This window comes from Protomyctophum bolini (assembly GCF_963924005.1).
Source record: "Protomyctophum bolini genome assembly, chromosome: 15".
Lineage (NCBI taxonomy): Eukaryota > Metazoa > Chordata > Actinopteri > Myctophiformes > Myctophidae > Protomyctophum > Protomyctophum bolini.
Genome location: NC_137876.1, coordinates 44,316,523 through 44,340,881, shown reverse-complemented (window position 1 = coordinate 44,340,881; position 24,359 = coordinate 44,316,523).

The following is a 24,359-nucleotide window of genomic DNA, read 5'->3' as shown; positions in this document are numbered from 1 at the left end:
AATTTTAGCAGAAAACCAATCTACTCTGTATCGTTCCAATTTTAGAAAAAAACGAATTACTGTTTTGTTCCAATGTTAGCAGAAAACTAATCTACTCTGTATCGTTCCAATTTTAGAAAAAAATGTATCTACTGTTTCGTTCCAATTTTAGAAAAAACTAATCTACTATATCGTTCCAATTTTAGCAGAAAACCAATCTACTCTGTATCGTTCCAATTTTAGAAAAAAACAAATTACTGTTTTGTTCCAATTTTAGAAGAAAACCAATCTACTCTGTCTCGTTCCAATTTTAGAAAAAAACGAATTACTGTTTTGTTCCAATTTTAGCAGAAAACCAATCTACTCTGTCTCGTTCCAATTTTAGAAAAAAACGAATTACTGTTTTGTTCCAATTTTAGCAGAAAACCAATCTACTCTGTATCGTTCCAATTTTAGAAAAAACAAATTACTGTTTCGTTCCAATTTTAGCAGAAAACCAATCTACTCTGTATCGTTCCAATTTTAGAAAAAAACAAATTACTGTTTTGTTCCAATGTTAGCAGAAAACTAATCTACTCTGTATCGTTCCAATTTTAGAAAAAAATGTATCTACTGTTTCGTTCCAATTTTAGCAGAAAACCAATCTACTCTGTATCGTTCCAATTTTAGAAAAAAACGAATTACTGTTTTGTTCCAATTTTAGCAGAAAACCAATCTACTCTGTCTCGTTCCAATTTTAGAAAAAAACGAATTACTGTTTTGTTCCAATTTTAGCAGAAAACCAATCTACTCTGTCTCGTTCCAATTTTAGAAAAAAACGAATTACTGTTTTGTTCCAATTTTAGCAGAAAACCAATCTACTCTGTATCGTTCCAATTTTAGAAAAAACAAATTACTGTTTCGTTCCAATTTTAGCAGAAAACCAATCTACTCTGTATCGTTCCAATTTTTGAAAAAAACAAATTACTGTATTGTTCCAATTTTAGGAAACAAACTAATCTACTCTGTATCGTTCCAATTTTAGAAAAAACGAATTACTGTTTCGTTCCAATTTTAGCAGAAAACCAATCTACTCCGTATCGTTCCAATTTTAGAAAAAAACAAATTACTGTTTCGTTCCAATTTTAGGAAATAAACTAATCTACTCTGTATCGTTCCAATTTTAGAAAAAAACAAATTACTGTTTCGTTCCAATTTTAGCAGAAAAACAATCTACTCTGTATCGTTCCAATTTTAGGAAAAAAACAAATTACTGTATTGTTCCAATTTTAGGAAACAAACTAATCTACTCTGTATCGTTCCAATTTTAGAAAAAACGAATTACTGTTTCGTTCCAATTTTAGCAGAAAACCAATCTACTCTGTATCGTTCCAATTTTAGAAAAAAACAAATTACTGTTTCGTTCCAATTTTAGCTGAAAACCAATCTACTCTGTATCGTTCCAATTTTAGAAAAAAAATAATTTTGTTCCAATTTTAGCAGAAAACCAATCTACTCTGTATCGTTCCAATTTTAGAAAATAATTTTGTTCCAATTTTAGCAGAAAACTAATCTACTCTATCGTTCCAATTTTAGAAAAAAATTAACCTACTGTTTCGTTCCAATTTTAGCAGAAAACTAATCTACTCTGTATCGTTCCAATTTTAGAAAAAATATAATTTTGTTCCAATTTTAGCAGAAAACCAATCTACTCTGTATCGTTCCAATTTTAGAAAATAATTTTGTTCCAATGTTAGCAGAAAACTAATCTACTCTGTATCGTTCCAATTTTAGAAAAAAATGTATCTACTGTTTCGTTCCAATTTTAGAAAAAACTAATCTACTATATCGTTCCAATTTTAGCAGAAAACCAATCTACTCTGTATCGTTCCAATTTTAGAAAAAAACGAATTACTGTTTTGTTCCAATGTTAGCAGAAAACTAATCTACTCTGTATCGTTCCAATTTTAGAAAAAAATGTATCTACTGTTTCGTTCCAATTTTAGAAAAAACTAATCTACTATATCGTTCCAATTTTAGCAGAAAACCAATCTACTCTGTATCGTTCCAATTTTAGAAAAAAACAAATTACTGTTTTGTTCCAATTTTAGAAGAAAACCAATCTACTCTGTCTCGTTCCAATTTTAGAAAAAAACGAATTACTGTTTTGTTCCAATTTTAGCAGAAAACCAATCTACTCTGTCTCGTTCCAATTTTAGAAAAAAACGAATTACTGTTTTGTTCCAATTTTAGCAGAAAACCAATCTACTCTGTATCGTTCCAATTTTAGAAAAAACAAATTACTGTTTCGTTCCAATTTTAGCAGAAAACCAATCTACTCTGTATCGTTCCAATTTTTGAAAAAAACAAATTACTGTTTTGTTCCAATGTTAGCAGAAAACTAATCTACTCTGTATCGTTCCAATTTTAGAAAAAAATGTATCTACTGTTTCGTTCCAATTTTAGAAAAAACTAATCTACTATATCGTTCCAATTTTAGCAGAAAACCAATCTACTCTGTATCGTTCCAATTTTAGAAAAAAACGAATTACTGTTTTGTTCCAATTTTAGCAGAAAACCAATCTACTCTGTCTCGTTCCAATTTTAGAAAAAAACGAATTACTGTTTTGTTCCAATTTTAGCAGAAAACCAATCTACTCTGTCTCGTTCCAATTTTAGAAAAAAACGAATTACTGTTTTGTTCCAATTTTAGCAGAAAACCAATCTACTCTGTATCGTTCCAATTTTAGAAAAAACAAATTACTGTTTCGTTCCAATTTTAGCAGAAAACCAATCTACTCTGTATCGTTCCAATTTTTGAAAAAAACAAATTACTGTATTGTTCCAATTTTAGGAAACAAACTAATCTACTCTGTATCGTTCCAATTTTAGAAAAAACGAATTACTGTTTCGTTCCAATTTTAGCAGAAAACCAATCTACTCCGTATCGTTCCAATTTTAGAAAAAAACAAATTACTGTTTCGTTCCAATTTTAGGAAATAAACTAATCTACTCTGTATCGTTCCAATTTTAGAAAAAAACAAATTACTGTTTCGTTCCAATTTTAGCAGAAAAACAATCTACTCTGTATCGTTCCAATTTTAGGAAAAAAACAAATTACTGTATTGTTCCAATTTTAGGAAACAAACTAATCTACTCTGTATCGTTCCAATTTTAGAAAAAACGAATTACTGTTTCGTTCCAATTTTAGCAGAAAACCAATCTACTCTGTATCGTTCCAATTTTAGAAAAAAACAAATTACTGTTTCGTTCCAATTTTAGCTGAAAACCAATCTACTCTGTATCGTTCCAATTTTAGAAAAAAAATAATTTTGTTCCAATTTTAGCAGAAAACCAATCTACTCTGTATCGTTCCAATTTTAGAAAATAATTTTGTTCCAATTTTAGCAGAAAACTAATCTACTCTATCGTTCCAATTTTAGAAAAAAATTAACCTACTGTTTCGTTCCAATTTTAGCAGAAAACTAATCTACTCTGTATCGTTCCAATTTTAGAAAAAAAATAATTTTGTTCCAATTTTAGCAGAAAACCAATCTACTCTGTATCGTTCCAATTTTAGAAAATAATTTTGTTCCAATGTTAGCAGAAAACTAATCTACTCTGTATCGTTCCAATTTTAGAAAAAAATGTATCTACTGTTTCGTTCCAATTTTAGAAAAAACTAATCTACTATATCGTTCCAATTTTAGCAGAAAACCAATCTACTCTGTATCGTTCCAATTTTAGAAAAAAACGAATTACTGTTTTGTTCCAATGTTAGCAGAAAACTAATCTACTCTGTATCGTTCCAATTTTAGAAAAAAATGTATCTACTGTTTCGTTCCAATTTTAGAAAAAACTAATCTACTATATCGTTCCAATTTTAGCAGAAAACCAATCTACTCTGTATCGTTCCAATTTTAGAAAAAAACAAATTACTGTTTTGTTCCAATTTTAGAAGAAAACCAATCTACTCTGTCTCGTTCCAATTTTAGAAAAAAACGAATTACTGTTTTGTTCCAATTTTAGCAGAAAACCAATCTACTCTGTCTCGTTCCAATTTTAGAAAAAAACGAATTACTGTTTTGTTCCAATTTTAGCAGAAAACCAATCTACTCTGTATCGTTCCAATTTTAGAAAAAACAAATTACTGTTTCGTTCCAATTTTAGCAGAAAACCAATCTACTCTGTATCGTTCTAATTTTAGAAAAAAACAAATTACTGTTTTGTTCCAATGTTAGCAGAAAACTAATCTACTCTGTATCGTTCCAATTTTAGAAAAAAATGTATCTACTGTTTCGTTCCAATTTTAGAAAAAACTAATCTACTATATCGTTCCAATTTTAGCAGAAAACCAATCTACTCTGTATCGTTCCAATTTTAGAAAAAAACGAATTACTGTTTTGTTCCAATTTTAGCAGAAAACCAATCTACTCTGTCTCGTTCCAATTTTAGAAAAAAACGAATTACTGTTTTGTTCCAATTTTAGCAGAAAACCAATCTACTCTGTCTCGTTCCAATTTTAGAAAAAAACGAATTACTGTTTTGTTCCAATTTTAGCAGAAAACCAATCTACTCTGTATCGTTCCAATTTTAGAAAAAAACAAATTACTGTTTCGTTCCAATTTTAGCAGAAAACCAATCTACTCTTTATCGTTCCAATTTTTGAAAAAAACAAATTACTGTATTGTTCCAATTTTAGGAAACAAACTAATCTACTCTGTATCGTTCCAATTTTAGAAAAAACGAATTACTGTTTCGTTCCAATTTTAGCAGAAAACCAATCTACTCTGTATCGTTCCAATTTTAGAAAAAAACAAATTACTGTTTCGTTCCAATTTTAGGAAATAAACTAATCTACTCTGTATCGTTCCAATTTTAGAAAAAAACAAATTACTGTTTCGTTTTAATTTTAGCAGAAAAACAATCTACTCTGTATCGTTCCAATTTTAGGAAAAAAACAAATTACTGTATTGTTCCAATTTTAGGAAACAAACTAATCTACTCTGTATCGTTCCAATTTTAGAAAAAACGAATTAAAGTTTCGTTCCAATTTTAGCAGAAAACCAATCTACTCTGTATCGTTCCAATTTTAGAAAAAAACAAATTACTGTATTGTTCCAATTTTAGCAGAAAACCAATCTACTCTGTATCGTTCGAATTTTAGAAAAATCACGGATGTAATTTAGGATTAGCAAAAAAAAGAGCTCAAAAGGGTGAAAAATATGGAACGCTTCACGAATTTGCGTGTCATCCTTGCGCTCCCTCCATCACCTACTTCTCTGGGTTGTTCTAAAATGTCTTTCTAAGATTTCTCTATGTTCCCTGGAGGGCTATTGGCCCATCTAATATCGCTTGGAGTGCGCCCAGTTGGCCAGTTCTGCTGTCTGTCAGTCTCCTGTCTGACAGCTGACTGCAGGGCACCGCCCCCTCTCCCAGATTCAAGACAACAACGGCGGCCATCTTGCTCTGTTGTTCAGTGCTACAGTGTAGGTATTTCTTCATATTTTTTTAATAAATCATACAAGGTGTTTGAAAAATATTGAAAGGCAGCAGGACTTCAACCAGGGGCCAATAAGGGATCGATTTTAATTTGGAACATTTTTGTCCATTTTTGGCAAAGTTATGGATAGTTATGGAGATGCTAGCATAGCATGATAGCCTTCTTCCCATCCATGCAGCTCAGAGGGACAGACAGTGGAATATTTAATATTTTTTATTAAATCGTACAAGGTGTTTGGAAAATATTTAAAGGCACCTTGTCTTCAACCAGGTCCCACCAAGGAATCGATTTTAATTTGGAAAAAATTTGGTTCATTTTGGCATAGTTATGGATGGTTATGGACCTATAGCATCGGCTAGCATGATAACCTTTTTCCCCATCCATCTACCTCAGAGAGACAGACAGTGGAATATTTAATATTTTTTATTAAATCGTACAAGGTGTTTGGAAAATATTTAAAGGCACCTTGTCTTCAACCAGGTCCCACCAAGGAATCGATTTTAATTTGGAAAAAAATTGGTTCATTTTGGCATATATATGGACATTGCAGCATATGTTAACATGTTAGCTGCAGGATGGGTTCTTCTCATTATTTATTACTGTATGTTCAATTGGTGTACATTAGCGTGGAGCAGCAACAGCTTGCTATTTTAGAAATGTTTTACTCAAATTGAGAACAATACACAATAGCATGTTTTTAAATAGCATGTTGTGAGCTTGTAGATCTGCTCATTTCATATAGGAAATGTATATGAGGTTGGTTAAATGTTATATCGAAGGTTAATTCTTTAGATGTGAAAATCATGTAATACTGCACTGTCTAGGGCCAATTCACATGCAAACACAAACAGCAATGGTATAGTACTATAGCCAGCTTCTGCTGGACTGTACGGGGTGCGATTCCCTGCATTGCTAATAACCTGCTGTGATATACCCATTTATTTTCTCCGCTGTATTGTCATAGCCAGGATTTAAAATTATCTATGACTTCTACAACATTGCTTTTAATTGATCTTTTATTTTATTTTTTGTTATTCATGTCCTCACTGTATTGCATTACTGCTTTTCTTTTATTCTCCATTGTTCTGTAAAGCACTTTGAGCTGCATTTCATGTCATGAAAGGTGCTATACAAATAAAGTTGTATTATTATTATCTGCTTCCTTCCCTTCAATCTGGGGGACGGATTGATTGATAAGGAAGCCTAGAGCTTTGAACCTTACTGACCTTCCTTTGAACTGGGACATTAGCTGATCTACAAGCTCACAACCATAAATCAAATTTAGCTAGGCTATTGATATACAATTATTGACAGACTAACTTCAGAATAATTATTTTATTTTATTTGTAATGTTTAACTAACTAACTAATTCATTCATTCATATTTAACCATGGCAGAGAACAAAACTAAAATCAAGAGTGAAGAGGTGAGTTGAGTAATGTAACTCTGAGAACAAAGGCAATGACCCCTCGACCTTACTGTTCTGTCATAATTATTCACATATTTCACACACCACTCTCACCTCTCATGGATGCTGTGATTTCTCTGCATGCATGCAACTGAATGGCCACGAGGTATCGTAAATGCACAGTAACAGAGCATAGTCCTAGCAGAGTCTGTTCAATAGTTCAGCTCTAATGTCATATTAGAGCTGACATATTATATTATTATTGTCATATGTCATATTATAATGTCAATTTGAGTTGCTATAGATGTGTTTGTGTTAACTGAACCTTCAGAACTAAGACAATTCATGGAATATGAGTATGACAACCTCAAATAATGAACTCGTGTCCCAATTTTAGCTGAAAACCAATCTACTCTGTATCGTTCCAATTTTAGAAAAAAAATAATTTTGTTCCAATTTTAGCAGAAAACCAATCTACTCTGTATCGTTCCAATTTTAGAAAATAATTTTGTTCCAATTTTAGCAGAAAACTTATCTACTCTATCGTTCCAATTTTAGAAAAAAATTAACCTACTGTTTCGTTCCAATTTTAGCAGAAAACTAATCTACTCTGTATCGTTCCAATTTTAGAAAACAACAAATCTACTGTTTTGTTCCAATGTTAGCAGAAAACTAATCTACTCTGTATCGTTCCAATTTTAGAAAAAAATTTATCTACTGTTTCGTTCCAATTTTAGAAAAGACTAATCTACTGTATCGTTCCAATTTTAGCAGAAAACCAATCTACTCTGTATCGTTCCAATTTTAGAAAAAAACGAATTACTGTTTTGTTCCAATTTTAGCAGAAAACCAATCTACTCTGTCTCGTTCCAATTTTAGAAAAAAACGAATTACTGTTTTGTTCCAATTTTAGCAGAAAACCAATCTACTCTGTATCGTTCCAATTTTAGAAAAAACAAATTACTGTTTCGTTCCAATTTTAGCAGAAAACCAATCTACTCTGTATCGTTCCAATTTTTGAAAAAAACAAATTACTGTATTGTTCCAATTTTAGGAAACAAACTAATCTACTCTGTATCGTTCCAATTTTAGAAAAAACGAATTACTGTTTCGTTCCAATTTTAGCAGAAAACCAATCTACTCTGTATCGTTCCAATTTTAGAAAAAAACAAATTACTGTTTCGTTCCAATTTTAGGAAATAAACTAATCTACTCTGTATCGTTCCAATTTTAGAAAAACCGAATTACTGTTTCGTTCCAATTTTAGCAGAAAACCAATCTACTCTGTATCGTTCCAATTTTAGAAAGAAACTAATTACTGTTTCGTTCCAATTTTAGCAGAAAACCAATCTACTCTGTATCGTTCCAATTTTAGAAAAAAACAAATTACTGTTTCGTTCCAATTTTAGCAGAAAACAAATCTACTCTGTATCGTTCCAATTTTAGAAAAAAACAAATTACTGTTTTGTTCCAATTTTAGCAGAAAACCAATCTACCCTGTATCGTTCCAATTTTAGAAAAAAACAAATTACTGTATTGTTCCAATTTTAGGAAACAAACTAATCTACTCTGTATCGTTCCAATTTTAGAAAAAACGAATTAAAGTTTCGTTCCAATTTTAGCAGAAAACCAATCTACTCTGTATCGTTCCAATTTTAGAAAAAAACAAATTACTGTTTCGTTCCAATTTTAGCTGAAAACCAATCTACTCTGTATCGTTCCAATTTTAGAAAAAAAATAATTTTGTTCCAATTTTAGCAGAAAACCAATCTACTCTGTATCGTTCCAATTTTAGAAAATAATTTTGTTCCAATTTTAGCAGAAAACTTATCTACTCTATCGTTCCAATTTTAGAAAAAAATTAACCTACTGTTTCGTTCCAATTTTAGCAGAAAACTAATCTACTCTGTATCGTTCCAATTTTAGAAAACAACAAATCTACTGTTTTGTTCCAATGTTAGCAGAAAACTAATCTACTCTGTATCGTTCCAATTTTAGAAAAAAATGTATCTACTGTTTCGTTCCAATTTTAGAAAAGACTAATCTACTGTATTGTTCCAATTTTAGCAGAAAACCAATCTACTCTGTATCGTTCCAATTTTAGAAAAAAACGAATTACTGTTTTGTTCCAATTTTAGCAGAAAACCAATCTACTCTGTCTCGTTCCAATTTTAGAAAAAAACGAATTACTGTTTTGTTCCAATTTTAGCAGAAAACCAATCTACTCTGTATCGTTCCAATTTTAGAAAAAACAAATTACTGTTTCGTTCCAATTTTAGCAGAAAACCAATCTACTCTGTATCGTTCCAATTTTTGAAAAAAACAAATTACTGTATTGTTCCAATTTTAGGAAACAAACTAATCTACTCTGTATCGTTCCAATTTTAGAAAAAACGAATTACTGTTTCGTTCCAATTTTAGCAGAAAACCAATCTACTCTGTATCGTTCCAATTTTAGAAAAAAACAAATTACTGTTTCGTTCCAATTTTAGGAAATAAACTAATCTACTCTGTATCGTTCCAATTTTAGAAAAACCGAATTACTGTTTCGTTCCAATTTTAGCAGAAAACCAATCTACTCTGTATCGTTCCAATTTTAGAAAGAAACTAATTACTGTTTCGTTCCAATTTTAGCAGAAAACCAATCTACTCTGTATCGTTCCAATTTTAGAAAAAAACAAATTACTGTTTCGTTCCAATTTTAGCAGAAAACAAATCTACTCTGTATCGTTCCAATTTTAGAAAAAAACAAATTACTGTTTTGTTCCAATTTTAGCAGAAAACCAATCTACCCTGTATCGTTCCAATTTTAGAAAAAAACAAATTACTGTATTGTTCCAATTTTAGCAGAAAACCAATCTACTCTGTATCGTTCCAATTTTTGAAAAAAACAAATTACTGTATTGTTCCAATTTTAGGAAACAAACTAATCTACTCTGTATCGTTCAAATTTTAGAAAAAACGAATTACTGTTTCGTTCCAATTTTAGCAGAAAACCAATCTACTCTGTATCGTTCCAATTTTAGAAAAAAACAAATTACTGTTTCGTTCCAATTTTAGCAGAAAAACAATCTACTCTGTATCGTTCCAATTTTAGGAAAAAAACAAATTACTGTATTGTTCCAATTTTAGGAAACAAACTAATCTACTCTGTATCGTTCAAATTTTAGAAAAAACGAATTACTGTTTCGTTCCAATTTTAGCAGAAAACCAATCTACTCTGTCTCGTTCCAATTTTAGAAAAAAACGAATTACTATTTTGTTCCAATTTTAGCAGAAAATCAATCAACTCTGTATCGTTCCAATTTTAGAAAAAACAAATTACTGTTTCGTTCCATTTTTAGCAGAAAACCAATCTACTCTGTATCGTTCCAATTTTAGAAAAAAACAAATTACTGTTTTGTTCCAATTTTAGCAGAAAACTAATCTACTCTGTATCGTTCAAATTTTAGAAAAAAATGTATCTACTGTTTCGTTCCAATTTTAGAAAAAACTAATCTACTATATCGTTCCAATTTTAGCAGAAAACCAATCTACTCTGTATCGTTCCAATTTTAGAAAAAAACGAATTACTGTTTTGTTCCAATTTTAGCAGAAAACCAATCTACTCTGTCTCGTTCCAATTTTAGAAAAAAACGAATTACTGTTTTGTTCCAATTTTAGCAGAAAACCAATCTACTCTGTCTCGTTCCAATTTTAGAAAAAAACGAATTACTGTTTTGTTCCAATTTTAGCAGAAAACCAATCTACTCTGTATCGTTCCAATTTTAGAAAAAAACAAATTACTGTTTCGTTCCAATTTTAGCAGAAAACCAATCTACTCTGTATCGTTCCAATTTTTGAAAAAAACAAATTACTGTATTGTTCCAATTTTAGGAAACAAACTAATCTACTCTGTATCGTTCCAATTTTAGAAAAAACGAATTACTGTTTCGTTCCAATTTTAGCAGAAAACCAATCTACTCTGTATCGTTCCAATTTTAGAAAAAAACAAATTACTGTTTCGTTCCAATTTTAGGAAATAAACTAATCTACTCTGTATCGTTCCAATTTTAGAAAAAAACAAATTACTGTTTCGTTTTAATTTTAGCAGAAAAACAATCTACTCTGTATCGTTCCAATTTTAGGAAAAAAACAAATTACTGTATTGTTCCAATTTTAGGAAACAAACTAATCTACTCTGTATCGTTCCAATTTTAGAAAAAACGAATTAAAGTTTCGTTCCAATTTTAGCAGAAAACCAATCTACTCTGTATCGTTCCAATTTTAGAAAAAAACAAATTACTGTTTCGTTCCAATTTTAGCTGAAAACCAATCTACTCTGTATCGTTCCAATTTTAGAAAAAAAATAATTTTGTTCCAATTTTAGCAGAAAACCAATCTACTCTGTATCGTTCCAATTTTAGAAAATAATTTTGTTCCAATTTTAGCAGAAAACTTATCTACTCTATCGTTCCAATTTTAGAAAAAAATTAACCTACTGTTTCGTTCCAATTTTAGCAGAAAACTAATCTACTCTGTATCGTTCCAATTTTAGAAAACAACAAATCTACTGTTTTGTTCCAATGTTAGCAGAAAACTAATCTACTCTGTATCGTTCCAATTTTAGAAAAAAATTTATCTACTGTTTCGTTCCAATTTTAGAAAAGACTAATCTACTGTATCGTTCCAATTTTAGCAGAAAACCAATCTACTCTGTATCGTTCCAATTTTAGAAAAAAACGAATTACTGTTTTGTTCCAATTTTAGCAGAAAACCAATCTACTCTGTCTCGTTCCAATTTTAGAAAAAAACGAATTACTGTTTTGTTCCAATTTTAGCAGAAAACCAATCTACTCTGTATCGTTCCAATTTTAGAAAAAACAAATTACTGTTTCGTTCCAATTTTAGCAGAAAACCAATCTACTCTGTATCGTTCCAATTTTTGAAAAAAACTAATTACTGTATTGTTCCAATTTTAGGAAACAAACTAATCTACTCTGTATCGTTCCAATTTTAGAAAAAACGAATTACTGTTTCGTTCCAATTTTAGCAGAAAACCAATCTACTCTGTATCGTTCCAATTTTAGAAAAAAACAAATTACTGTTTCGTTCCAATTTTAGGAAATAAACTAATCTACTCTGTATCGTTCCAATTTTAGAAAAACCGAATTACTGTTTCGTTCCAATTTTAGCAGAAAACCAATCTACTCTGTATCGTTCCAATTTTAGAAAGAAACTAATTACTGTTTCGTTCCAATTTTAGCAGAAAACCAATCTACTCTGTATCGTTCCAATTTTAGAAAAAAACAAATTACTGTTTCGTTCCAATTTTAGCAGAAAACAAATCTACTCTGTATCGTTCCAATTTTAGAAAAAAACAAATTACTGTTTTGTTCCAATTTTAGCAGAAAACCAATCTACCCTGTATCGTTCCAATTTTAGAAAAAAACAAATTACTGTATTGTTCCAATTTTAGCAGAAAACCAATCTACTCTGTATCGTTCCAATTTTTGAAAAAAACAAATTACTGTATTGTTCCAATTTTAGGAAACAAACTAATCTACTCTGTATCGTTCAAATTTTAGAAAAAACGAATTACTGTTTCGTTCCAATTTTAGCAGAAAACCAATCTACTCTGTATCGTTCCAATTTTAGAAAAAAACAAATTACTGTTTCGTTCCAATTTTAGCAGAAAAACAATCTACTCTGTATCGTTCCAATTTTAGGAAAAAAACAAATTACTGTATTGTTCCAATTTTAGGAAACAAACTAATCTACTCTGTATCGTTCAAATTTTAGAAAAAACGAATTACTGTTTCGTTCCAATTTTAGCAGAAAACCAATCTACTCTGTCTCGTTCCAATTTTAGAAAAAAACGAATTACTATTTTGTTCCAATTTTAGCAGAAAATCAATCAACTCTGTATCGTTCCAATTTTAGAAAAAACAAATTACTGTTTCGTTCCATTTTTAGCAGAAAACCAATCTACTCTGTATCGTTCCAATTTTAGAAAAAAACAAATTACTGTTTTGTTCCAATTTTAGCAGAAAACTAATCTACTCTGTATCGTTCAAATTTTAGAAAAAAATGTATCTACTGTTTCGTTCCAATTTTAGAAAAAACTAATCTACTATATCGTTCCAATTTTAGCAGAAAACCAATCTACTCTGTATCGTTCCAATTTTAGAAAAAAACGAATTACTGTTTTGTTCCAATTTTAGCAGAAAACCAATCTACTCTGTCTCGTTCCAATTTTAGAAAAAAACGAATTACTGTTTTGTTCCAATTTTAGCAGAAAACCAATCTACTCTGTCTCGTTCCAATTTTAGAAAAAAACGAATTACTGTTTTGTTCCAATTTTAGCAGAAAACCAATCTACTCTGTATCGTTCCAATTTTAGAAAAAACAAATTACTGTTTCGTTCCAATTTTAGCAGAAAACCAATCTACTCTGTATCGTTCCAATTTTTGAAAAAAACAAATTACTGTATTGTTCCAATTTTAGGAAACAAACTAATCTACTCTGTATCGTTCCAATTTTAGAAAAAACGAATTACTGTTTCGTTCCAATTTTAGCAGAAAACCAATCTACTCTGTATCGTTCCAATTTTAGAAAAAAACAAATTACTGTTTCGTTCCAATTTTAGGAAATAAACTAATCTACTCTGTATCGTTCCAATTTTAGAAAAACCGAATTACTGTTTCGTTCCAATTTTAGCAGAAAACCAATCTACTCTGTATCGTTCCAATTTTAGAAAAAAACTAATTACTGTTTCGTTCCAATTTTAGCAGAAAACCAATCTACTCTGTATCGTTCCAATTTTAGAAAAAAACAAATTACTGTTTCGTTCCAATTTTAGCAGAAAACAAATCTACTCTGTATCGTTCCAATTTTAGAAAAAAACAAATTACTGTTTTGTTCCAATTTTAGCAGAAAACCAATCTACCCTGTATCGTTCCAATTTTAGAAAAAAACGAATTACTGTATTGTTCCAATTTTAGCAGAAAACCAATCTACTCTGTATCGTTCCAATTTTTGAAAAAAACAAATTACTGTATTGTTCCAATTTTAGGAAACAAACTAATCTACTCTGTATCGTTCACATTTTAGAAAAAACGAATTACTGTTTCGTTCCAATCTTAGCAGAAAACCAATCTACTCTGTATCGTTCCAATTTTAGAAAAAAACAAATTACTGTTTCGTTCCAATTTTAGCAGAAAAACAATCTACTCTGTATCGTTCCAATTTTAGGAAAAAAACAAATTACTGTATTGTTCCAATTTTAGGAAACAAACTAATCTACTCTGTATCGTTCCAATTTTAGAAAAAACTAATTACTGTTTCGTTCCAATTTTAGCAGAAAACCAATCTACTCTGTATCGTTCCAATTTTAGAAAAAAACAAATTACTGTTTCGTTCCAATTTTAGCTGAAAACCAATCTACTCTGTATCGTTCCAATTTTAGAAAAAAAATAATTTTGTTCCAATTTTAGCAGAAAACCAATCTACTCTGTATCGTTCCAATTTTAGAAAAAAACATATTACTGTTTCGTTCCAATTTTAGCAGAAAACCAATCTACTCTGTATCGTTCCAATTTTTGAAAAAAACAAATTACTGTATTGTTCCAATTTTAGGAAACAAACTAATCTACTCTGTATCGTTCCAATTTTAGAAAAAACGAATTACTGTTTCGTTCCAATTTTAGCAGAAAACCAATCTACTCTGTATCGTTCCAATTTTAGAAAAAAACAAATTACTGTTTCGTTCCAATTTTAGCAGAAAAACAATCTACTCTGTATCGTTCCAATTTTAGAAAAAAACAAATTACTGTTTTGTTCCAATTTTAGCAGAAAACCAATCTACCCTGTATCGTTCCAATTTTAGAAAAAAAATAATTTTGTTCCAATTTTAGCAGAAAACCAATCTACTCTGTATCGTTCCAATTTTAGAAAATAATTTTGTTCCAATTTTAGCAGAAAACTAATCTACTCTATCGTTCCAATTTTAGAAAAAAATTAACCTACTGTTTCGTTCCAATTTTAGCAGAAAACCAATCTACTCTGTATCGTTCCAATTTTAGAAAAAAACAAATTACTGTTTCGTTCCAATTTTAGCAGAAAAACAATCTACTCTGTATCGTTCCAATTTTAGGAAAAAAAACAAATTACTGTATTGTTCCAATTTTAGGAAACAAACTAATCTACTCTGTATCGTTCCAATTTTAGAAAAAACGAATTACTGTTTCGTTCCAATTTTAGCAGAAAACCAATCTACTCTGTATCGTTCCAATTTTAGAAAAAAACAAATTACTGTTTCGTTCCAATTTTAGCAGAAAACCAATCTACTCTGTATCGTTCCAATTTTAGAAAAAAACAAATTACTGTTTCGTTCCAATTTTAGCAGAAAACAAATCTACTCTGTATCGTTCCAATTTTAGAAAAAAACAAATTACTGTTTTGTTCCAATTTTAGCAGAAAACCAATCTACCCTGTATCGTTCCAATTTTAGAAAAAAAATAATTTTGTTCCAATTTTAGCAGAAAACCAATCTACTCTGTATCGTTCCAATTTTAGAAAATAATTTTGTTCCAATTTTAGCAGAAAACTAATCTACTCTATCGTTCCAATTTTAGAAAAAAATTAACCTACTGTTTCGTTCCAATTTTAGCAGAAAACTAATCTACTCTGTATCGTTCCAATTTTAGAAAACAACAAATCTACTGTTTTGTTCCAATGTTAGCAGAAAACTAATCTACTCTGTATCGTTCCAATTTTAGAAAAAAATGTATCAACTGTTTCGTTCCAATTTTAGAAAAAACTAATCTACTGTATCGTTCCAATTTTAGCAGAAAACCAATCTACTCTGTATCGTTCCAATTTTAGAAAAACCGAATTACTGTTTCGTTCCAATTTTAGCAGAAAACCAATCTACTCTGTATCGTTCCAATTTTAGAAAAAAACTAATTACTGTTTCGTTCCAATTTTAGCAGAAAACCAATCTACTCTGTATCGTTCCAATTTTAGAAAAAAACAAATTACTGTTTCGTTCCAATTTTAGCAGAAAACCAATCTACTCTGTATCGTTCCAATTTTAGAAAAAACCAAATTACTGTTTTGTTCCAATTTTAGCAGAAAACCAATCTACCCTGTATCGTTCCAATTTTAGAAAAAAAACAAATTACTGTATTGTTCCAATTTTAGCAGAAAACCAATCTACTCTGTATCGTTCCAATTTTAGGAAAAAAACAAATTACTGTATTGTTCCAATTTTAGGAAACAAACTAATCTACTCTGTATCGTTCAAATTTTAGAAAAAACGAATTACTGTTTCGTTCCAATTTTAGCAGAAAACCAATCTACTCTGTATCGTTCCAATTTTAGAAAAAAACAAATTACTGTTTCGTTCCAATTTTAGCAGAAAAACAATCTACTCTGTATCGTTCCAATTTTAGGAAAAAAACAAATTACTGTATTGTTCCAATTTTAGGAAACAAACTAATCTACTCTGTATCGTTCCAATTTTAGAAAAAATGAATTACTGTTTCGTTCCAATTTTAGCAGAAAACCAATCTACTCTGTATCGTTCCAATTTTAGAAAAAAACAAATTACTGTTTCGTTCCAATTTTAGCAGAAAACCAATCTACTCTGTATCGTTCCAATTTTAGAAAAAAACAAATTACTGTTTCGTTCCAATTTTAGCAGAAAACCAATCTACTCTGTATCGTTCCAATTTTAGAAAAAAACAAATTACTGTTTTGTTCCAATTTTAGCAGAAAACCAATCTACCCTGTATCGTTCCAATTTTAGAATTTTTTTTATTTTGTTCCAATTTTAGCAGAAAACCAATCTACTCTGTATCGTTCCAATTTTAGAAAAAAACAAATTACTGTTTTGTTCCAATTTTAGCAGAAAACCAATCTACCCTGTATCGTTCCAATTTTAGAAAAACCGAATTACTGTTTCGTTCCAATTTTAGCAGAAAACCAATCTACTCTGTATCGTTCCAATTTTAGAAAAAAACGAATTACTGTTTCTTTCCAATTTTAGCAGAAAACCAATCTACTCCGTATCGTTCCAATTTTAGAAAAACCGAATTACTGTTTCGTTCCAATTTTAGCAGAAAACCAATCTACTCTGTATCGTTCCAATTTTAGAAAAAAACGAATTACTGTTTTTTTCCAATTTTAGCAGAAAACCAATCTACTCTGTATCGTTCCAATTTTAGAAAAAAACAAATTACTGTTTCGTTCCAATTTTAGCAGAAAACCAATCTACTCTGTATCGTTCCAATTTTAGAAAAAAACAAATTACTGTATCGTTCCAATTTTAGCAGAAAACCAATCTACTCCGTATCGTTCCAATTTTAGAAAAACCGAATTACTGTTTCGTTCCAATTTTAGCAGAAAACCAATCTACTCTGTATCGTTCCAATTTTAGAAAAAAACGAATTACTGTTTCGTTCCAATTTTAGCAGAAAAACAATCTACTCTGTATCGTTCCAATTTTAGGAAAAAAACAAATTACTGTATTGTTCCAATTTTAGGAAACAAACTAATCTACTCTGTATCGTTCCAATTTTAGAAAAAACTAATTACTGTTTCGTTCCAATTTTAGCAGAAAACCAATCTACTCTGTATCGTTCCAATTTTAGAAAAAAACAAATTACTGTTTCGTTCCAATTTTAGCTGAAAACCAATCTACTCTGTATCGTTCCAATTTTAGAAAAAAAATAATTTTGTTCCAATTTTAGCAGAAAACCAATCTACTCTGTATCGTTCCAATTTTAGAAAAAAACATATTACTGTTTCGTTCCAATTTTAGCAGAAAACCAATCTACTCTGTATCGTTCCAATTTTTGAAAAAAACAAATTACTGTATTGTTCCAATTTTAGGAAACAAACTAATCTACTCTGTATCGTTCCAATTTTAGAAAAAACGAATTACTGTTTCGTTCCAATTTTAGCAGAAAACCAATCTACTCTGTATCGTTCCAATTTTAGAAAAAAACAAATTACTGTTTCGTTCCAATTTTAGCAGAAAAACAATCTACTCTGTATCGTTCCAATTTTAGAAAAAAACAAATTACTGTTTTGTTCCAATTTTAGCAGAAAACCAATCTACCCTGTATCGTTCCAATTTTAGAAAAAAAATAATTTTGTTCCAATTTTAGCAGAAAACCAATCTACTCTGTATCGTTCCAATTTTAGAAAATAATTTTGTTCCAATTTTAGCAGAAAACTAATCTACTCTATCGTTCCAATTTTAGAAAAAAATTAACCTACTGTTTCGTTCCAATTTTAGCAGAAAACCAATCTACTCTGTATCGTTCCAATTTTAGAAAAAAACAAATTACTGTTTCGTTCCAATTTTAGCAGAAAAACAATCTACTCTGTATCGTTCCAATTTTAGGAAAAAAAACAAATTACTGTATTGTTCCAATTTTAGGAAACAAACTAATCTACTCTGTATCGTTCCAATTTTAGAAAAAACGAATTACTGTTTCGTTCCAATTTTAGCAGAAAACCAATCTACTCTGTATCGTTCCAATTTTAGAAAAAAACAAATTACTGTTTCGTTCCAATTTTAGCAGAAAACCAATCTACTCTGTATCGTTCCAATTTTAGAAAAAAACAAATTACTGTTTCGTTCCAATTTTAGCAGAAAACAAATCTACTCTGTATCGTTCCAATTTTAGAAAAAAACAAATTACTGTTTTGTTCCAATTTTAGCAGAAAACCAATCTACCCTGTATCGTTCCAATTTTAGAAAAAAAATAATTTTGTTCCAATTTTAGCAGAAAACCAATCTACTCTGTATCGTTCCAATTTTAGAAAATAATTTTGTTCCAATTTTAGCAGAAAACTAATCTACTCTATCGTTCCAATTTTAGAAAAAAATTAACCTACTGTTTCGTTCCAATTTTAGCAGAAAACTAATCTACTCTGTATCGTTCCAATTTTAGAAAACAACAAATCTACTGTTTTGTTCCAATGTTAGCAGAAAACTAATCTACTCTGTATCGTTCCAATTTTAGAAAAAAATGTATCAACTGTTTCGTTCCAATTTTAGAAAAAACTAATCTACTGTATCGTTCCAATTTTAGCAGAAAACCAATCTACTCTGTATCGTTCCAATTTTAGAAAAACCGAATTACTGTTTCGTTCCAATTTTAGCAGAAAACCAATCTACTCTGTATCGTTCCAATTTTAGAAAAAAACTAATTACTGTTTCGTTCCAATTTTAGCAGAAAACCAATCTACTCTGTATCGTTCCAATTTTAGAAAAAAACAAATTACTGTTTCGTTCCAATTTTAGCAGAAAACCAATCTACTCTGTATCGTTCCAATTTTAGAAAAAACCAAATTACTGTTTTGTTCCAATTTTAGCAGAAAACCAATCTACCCTGTATCGTTCCAATTTTAGAAAAAAACAAATTACTGTATTGTTCCAATTTTAGCAGAAAACCAATCTACTCTGTATCGTTCCAATTTTAGGAAAAAAACAAATTACTGTATTGTTCCAATTTTAGGAAACAAACTAATCTACTCTGTATCGTTCAAATTTTAGAAAAAACGAATTACTGTTTCGTTCCAATTTTAGCAGAAAACCAATCTACTCTGTATCGTTCCAATTTTAGAAAAAAACAAATTACTGTTTCGTTCCAATTTTAGCAGAAAAACAATCTACTCTGTATCGTTCCAATTTTAGGAAAAAAACAAATTACTGTATTGTTCCAATTTTAGGAAACAAACTAATCTACTCTGTATCGTTCCAATTTTAGAAAAAATGAATTACTGTTTCGTTCCAATTTTAGCAGAAAACCAATCTACTCTGTATCGTTCCAATTTTAGAAAAAAACAAATTACTGTTTCGTTCCAATTTTAGCAGAAAACCAATCTACTCTGTATCGTTCCAATTTTAGAAAAAAACAAATTACTGTTTCGTTCCAATTTTAGCAGAAAACCAATCTACTCTGTATCGTTCCAATTTTAGAAAAAAACAAATTACTGTTTTGTTCCAATTTTAGCAGAAAACCAATCTACCCTGTATCGTTCCAATTTTAGAAAAACCGAATTACTGTTTCGTTCCAATTTTAGCAGAAAACCAATCTACTCTGTATCGTTCCAATTTTAGAAAAAAACGAATTACTGTTTCTTTCCAATTTTAGCAGAAAACCAATCTACTCCGTATCGTTCCAATTTTAGAAAAACCGAATTACTGTTTCGTTCCAATTTTAGCAGAAAACCAATCTACTCTGTATCGTTCCAATTTTAGAAAAAAACGAATTACTGTTTTTTTCCAATTTTAGCAGAAAACCAATCTACTCTGTATCGTTCCAATTTTAGAAAAAAACAAATTACTGTTTCGTTCCAATTTTAGCAGAAAACCAATCTACTCTGTATCGTTCCAATTTTAGAAAAAAACAAATTACTGTATCGTTCCAATTTTAGCAGAAAACCAATCTACTCCGTATCGTTCCAATTTTAGAAAAACCGAATTACTGTTTCGTTCCAATTTTAGCAGAAAACCAATCTACTCTGTATCGTTCCAATTTTAGAAAAAAACGAATTACTGTTTCTTTCCAATTTTAGCAGAAAACCAATCTACTCTGTATCGTTCCAATTTTAGAAAAAAACAAATTACTGTTTCGTTCCAATTTTAGCAGAAAACCAATCTACTCTGTATCGTTCCAATTTTAGAAAAAACCAAATTACTGTTTTGTTCCAATTTTAGCAGAAAACCAATCTACCCTGTATCGTTCCAATTTTAGAAAAAAACAAATTACTGTATTGTTCCAATTTTAGCAGAAAACCAATCTACTCTGTATCGTTCCAATTTTTGAAAAAAACAAATTACTGTATTGTTCCAATTTTAGGAAACAAACTAATCTACTCTGTATCGTTCAAATTTTAGAAAAAACGAATTACTGTTTCGTTCCAATTTTAGCAGAAAACCAATCTACTCTGTATCGTTCCAATTTTAGAAAAAAACAAATTACTGTTTCGTTCCAATTTTAGCAGAAAACCAATCTACTCTGTATCGTTCCAATTTTAGAAAAAAACAAATTACTGTTTCGTTCCAATTTTAGCAGAAAACCAATCTACTCTGTATCGTTCCAATTTTAGAAAAAAACAAATTACTGTTTCGTTCCAATTTTAGCAGAAAACCAATCTACTCTGTATCGTTCCAATTTTAGAAAAAAACAAATGACTGTTTTGTTCCAATTGTAGCAGAAAACCAATCTACCCTGTATCGTTCCAATTTTAGAAAAAAAATAATTTTGTTCCAATTTTAGCAGAAAACCAATCTACTCTGTATCGTTCCAATTTTAGAAAAAAACAAATTACTGTTTTGTTCCAATTTTAGCAGAAAACCAATCTACCCTGTATCGTTCCAATTTTAGAAAAAAAAAAATTTTGTTCCAATTTTAGCAGAAAACCAATCTACTCTGTATCGTTCCAATTTTAGAAAATAATTTTGTTCCAATTTTAGCAGAAAACTAATCTACTATATCGTTCCAATTTTAGAAAAAAATTAACCTACTGTTTCGTTCCAATTTTAGCAGAAAACCAATCTACTCTGTATCGTTCCAATTTTTGAAAAAAACAAATTACTGTTTCGTTCCAATTTTAGCAGAAAAACAATCTACTCTGTATCGTTCCAATTCTAGGAAAAAAACAAATTACTGTATTGTTCCAATTTTAGGAAACAAACTAATCTACTCTGTATCGTTCCAATTTTAGAAAAAAATGTATCTACTGTTTCGTTCCAATTTTAGAAAAAACTAATCTACTGTATCGTTCCAATTTTAGCAGAAAACCAATCTACTCTGTATCGTTCCAATTTTAGAAAAACCGAATTACTGTTTCGTTCCAATTTTAGCAGAAAACCAATCTACTCTGTATCGTTCCAATTTTAGAAAAAAACGAATTACTGTTTCGTTCCAATTTTAGCAGAAAACCAATCTACTCTGTATCGTTCCAATTTTAGAAAAAAACAAATTACTGTTTCGTTCCAATTTTAGCAGAAAACCAATCTACTCTGTATCGTTCCAATTTTAGAAAAAAACAAATTACTGTTTCGTTCCAATTTTAGCAGAAAAACAATCTACCCTGTATCGTTCCAATTTTAGAAAAAAACAAATTACTGTATTGTTCCAATTTTAGCAGAAAAACAATCTACTCTGTATCGTTTCAATTCTAGGAAAAAAACAAATTACTGTATTGTTCCAATTTTAGGAAACAAACTAATCTACTCTGTATCGTTCCAATTTTAGAAAAAAATGTATCTACTGTTTCGTTCCAATTTTAGAAAAAACTAATCTACTGTATCGTTCCAATTTTAGCAGAAAACCAATCTACTCTGTATCGTTCCAATTTTAGAAAAAAACAAATTACTGTTTTGTTCCAATTTTAGCAGAAAACCAATCTACTCTGTATCGTTCCAATTTTAGAAAAAAACAAATTACTGTTTCGTTCCAATTTTAGCAGAAAACCAATCTACTCTGTATCGTTCCAATTTTTGAAAAAAACAAATTACTGTTTCGTTCCAATTTTAGCAGAAAACCAATCTACTCTGTATCGTTCCAATTTTAGAAAAAAACAAATTACTGTTTCGTTCCAATTTTAGCAGAAAACCAATCTACTCTGTATCGTTCCAATTTTAGAAAAAAAATAATTTTGTTCCAATTTTAGCAGAAAACCAATCTACTCTGTATCGTTCCAATTTTAGAAAATAATTTTGTTCCAATTTTAGCAGAAAACTAATCTACTCTATCGTTCCAATTTTAGAAAAAAATTAACCTACTGTTTCGTTCCAATTTTAGCAGAAAACCAATCAACTCTGTATCGTTCCAATTTTTGAAAAAAACAAATTACTGTTTCGTTCCAATTTTAGCAGAAAAACAATCTACTCTGTATCGTTCCAATTCTAGGAAAAAAACAAATTACTGTATTGTTCCAATTTTAGGAAACAAACTAATCTACTCTGTATCGTTCCAATTTTAGCAGAAAACCAATCTACTCTGTATCGTTCCAATTTTAGAAAAAAACAAATTACTGTTTCGTTCCAATTTTAGCAGAAAACCAATCTACTCTGTATCGTTCCAATTTTAGAAAAAAACAAATTACTGTTTCGTTCCAATTTTAGCAGAAAACCAATCTACTCTGTATCGTTCCAATTTTAGAAAAAAACAAATTACTGTTTTGTTCCAATTTTAGCAGAAAAGCAATCTACCCTGTATCGTTCCAATTTTAGAAAGAAAATAATTTCGTTCCAATTTTAGCAGAAAACCAATCTACTCTGTATCGTTCCAATTTTAGAAAAAAACAAATTACTGTTTCGTTCCAATTTTAGCAGAAAACCAATCTACTCTGTATCGTTCCAATTTTAGAAAAAAAATAATTTTGTTCCAATTTTAGCAGAAAACCAATCTACTCTGTATCGTTCCAATTTTAGAAAATAATTTTGTTCCAATTTTAGCAGAAAACTAATCTACTCTATCGTTCCAATTTTAGAAAAATATTAACCTACTGTTTCGTTCCAATTTTAGCAGAAAACCAATCTACTCTGTATCGTTCCAATTTTTGAAAAAAACAAATTACTGTTTCGTTCCAATTTTAGCAGAAAAACAATCTACTCTGTATCGTTCCAATTCTAGGAAAAAAACAAATTACTGTATTGTTCCAATTTTAGGAAACAAACTAATCTACTCTGTATCGTTCCAATTTTAGAAAAAAATGTATCTACTGTTTCGTTCCAATTTTAGAAAAAACTAATCTACTGTATCGTTCCAATTTTAGCAGAAAACCAATCTACTCTGTATCGTTCCAATTTTAGAAAAACCGAATTACTGTTTCGTTCCAATTTTAGCAGAAAACCAATCTACTCTGTATCGTTCCAATTTTAGAAAAAAACTAATTACTGTTTCGTTCCAATTTTAGCAGAAAACCAATCTGCTCTGTATCGTTCCAATTTTAGAAAAAAACAAATTACTGTTTCGTTCCAATTTTAGCAGAAAAACAATCTACCCTGTATCGTTCCAATTTTAGAAAAAAACAAATTACTGTATTGTTCCAATTTTAGCAGAAAACCAATCTACTCTGTATCGTTCCAATTTTTGAAAAAAACAAATTACTGTATTGTTCCAATTTTAGGAAACAAACTAATCTACTCTGTATCGTTCAAATTTTAGAAAAAACGAATTACTGTTTCGTTCCAATTTTAGCAGAAAACCAATCTACTCTGTATCGTTCCAATTTTAGAAAAAAACAAATTACTGTTTCGTTCCAATTTTAGCAGAAAAACAATCTACTCTGTATCGTTCCAATTTTAGGAAAAAAACAAATTACTGTATTGTTCCAATTTTAGGAAACAAACTAATCTACTCTGTATCGTTCCAATTTTAGAAAAAACGAATTACTGTTTCGTTCCAATTTTAGCAGAAAACCAATCTACTCTGTATCGTTCCAATTTTAGAAAAAAACAAATTACTGTTTCGTTCCAAT